This window comes from Palaemon carinicauda, chromosome 26, assembly GCF_036898095.1.
Source record: "Palaemon carinicauda isolate YSFRI2023 chromosome 26, ASM3689809v2, whole genome shotgun sequence".
NCBI classification, from domain to species: Eukaryota; Metazoa; Arthropoda; class Malacostraca; order Decapoda; family Palaemonidae; genus Palaemon; species Palaemon carinicauda.
The window spans coordinates 87,338,865-87,341,690 of NC_090750.1; positions in this window are offsets into that span (position 1 = coordinate 87,338,865).

Sequence of the window (2,826 nt, forward strand, 5' to 3'; positions counted from 1 at the left end):
TACAACTTAGCGACACGATGGAAGATGGCTGCTTGGCGCAAATTAGTGCGCAAGTAGCATTGTCTCCAGTATTAGTATTGGTTCTCAGTGATGACTCGCCATCAGTTACCAGATGATTTTTAGTATTAGAGATGCTGTGATGAGGTCAATCGAGTCCTCTTTCATACACACTGAGTTTGTGCTTTGCATGTTGAAACACTGGTTCTGGAGCATGAGAGACAATATTTCTTTGGTATTTTTTATGTCCCATTGGATTCCCTGTTCTAGCCTTTACAGGAAGGTCCTTGGAGATCACACAGCAAATTAACTGCAAAAACGAACGTACAGTACTGTAAATCCTCGGTTATCATGGGTGTTTCATTCCAAGAACCTCCATTGGCTGAAAAACTGCGAAACAGATACAGAAATCTATGGTAAAAAACTTTTTAATTTTCAAAATTTTTCTTTTCATATTATTTTATTATCCTTACAAATTTAAGCTTTTATGAGCCCTAAAATAACTATTTTTAACAAAATATAATCAAAATATGGAAAATATAAAACTCATCTGCCCTTAGAAACCCGAGATATAAAGAGGAGTCTGTGATATAGATTTACATACGTTATATTTGTAAATCCAAAATGTACTGAGGAAGAAAAGATTAAATGCATTATGGCAAGGGATTACCCTACCGGATTTACAAAACTCAGGTGGACAGAGAAGTATAATTTGGTTAATCCATTATAATACATAATACCTTTTGAGCATATGTTTACATAATAAGAACAAATGATACATAAAATAAGAGTAAGTCTTAAAAATACACAAACTGTACTTAGTTACCAAACTAAGCAAATTTGGTGGCTGAAGAGGTGGGTTTATACCTTATAATTAAAAAAAAAAACATATCGGTGGGTACTTCAAAAGGGAAACTTGGAAAAAATAATGGGATGCAATTTCATTATACTAATTAGTGAAAAATAAGATTATGAAAGATGTAAATTGGCCATATGTAGGGATCCAACTTAACTATACAAAGATTAATCTTATGGAACTCCAAAAATGTTTTTCTTAAAAAGATGTACTTTATTTTTTCCAACATACACAACAAAATTTATAGTGAATAGCTTTACATCATCACTGCAATTCACATCACTTCTATACATAAGTAATAATATTAACAATACTGTACATACATATATATCCTCAAAACTATACCAAAATATAAACCTCTTTAACCTAATCACAAATTTCATATCCTAGCCTTAACATTCTGAAAGGTATTTATGAGCAAATATTTCTAAAGTAATAAACCAATGCTTTCAGAAAAAAATCATAATTTTTAAAACTATATATAATGAAGAGTATTCTTTTTAATAAACTGAATAAGAATACTGGAACATGTAAAATTTAAAAGAATGTCTTGAAAAATATTTTCTGCACTACGAATATAACAAAAAATAAATATTTTCTTGTAATAAAACCTTACATTTTGTTTCCTTAATCAGGAGTGAAACAAACTTCCCAGAATTCAAGCAAATACCTTTGGAATTCCAATAGGGATTGGAGTGTAATGGCTTACCAAATCAAGAAGTCAAGTGTAAACAAAATTAAAAAAATATATTAAACAGTAACTCACATAAAATGTGGGTATTTATGCATTAAAATCTTCAATAAAAAATTTCAAGACTCTTACTAAAATATTCAGAATAGTCTAAACAGCTTTGTGAAGATTATTACCATTAAATGATAGTTTAACAAGACCAATGTGTCACGATATGCTACTCTCATAAGACAGGAACAAAAGGTTGCATCTCTATCCATAAAATCTAAATGCCACCCCATAAATAAAGTTTACATTAAAATTGAGAAAATCACTATCTTGAATTTATTTCCAACACTTACCCCTGTTTACAGAAGTTTTAACACTTGCATAAAATACTTTTTGTTTTTAATTTTGTACTGCATTCTCTAAACTCTTGTAGAGACTATAACAGTGTAGTGATGGGTGACCATTTCATAACTACTCTAAAATAGTGTCAAATTTTCATATGGGATAATACCTCTCTTTTGTATCAAGGTCCAATATCATTTTACCGAGCCTGAACCACAGAGAAAAAGAGGGCTTTTGAAGAATGGCTGCAGAGTAATAGTATAGAGAAGTATGAAAAATATAGAGAGCAAAAGGTGGAAGTAAAGCGCAAGGTACGTGAGGCAAAGAGGGCAGCTGACCTGAGGTGGGGTCAGGGACTGGGTCAGTCATATGAAGAGAATAAGAAGAAGTTTTGGAAAGAAGTGAAGAGAGTAAGGAAGGCCGGCGCAAGAATTGAAGAGACAGTGAAAGATGGAAATGGAAGGTTGTTAAAAGGAGAGGAGGCAAGGAAAAGGTGGGCGGAATATTTTGAAAGTTTGCTGAATGTTGAGGATGATAGGGAGGCAGATATAATTGCGGTTCCAGGTGTTGAGGTGCCAGTGATGGGAGATGAGAATGAGAGAGAGATTACAATAGAGGAAGTGAGGAGAGCACTAGATAAAACGAGAGTAGGAAAAGCATCGGGTATGGATGGTGTGAAAGCTGAGATGTTGAAGGAAGGGGGTGTCACTGTACTTGAATGGTTGGTGAGATTGTTTAATGTGTGTTTTGTGTTGTCAATGGTACCAGTAGATTGGGTCTGTGCATGTATTGTACCACTATATAAGGGTAAGGGAGATGTGCATGAGTGTTGTAATTCAAGAGGTATTAGTTTGTTGAGTGTAGTTGGAAAAGTGTATGGTAGAATACTGATTAATAGGATTAAGGATAAAACAGAGAATGCAATCTTGGAAGTACAGGGTGGTTTTAGAAG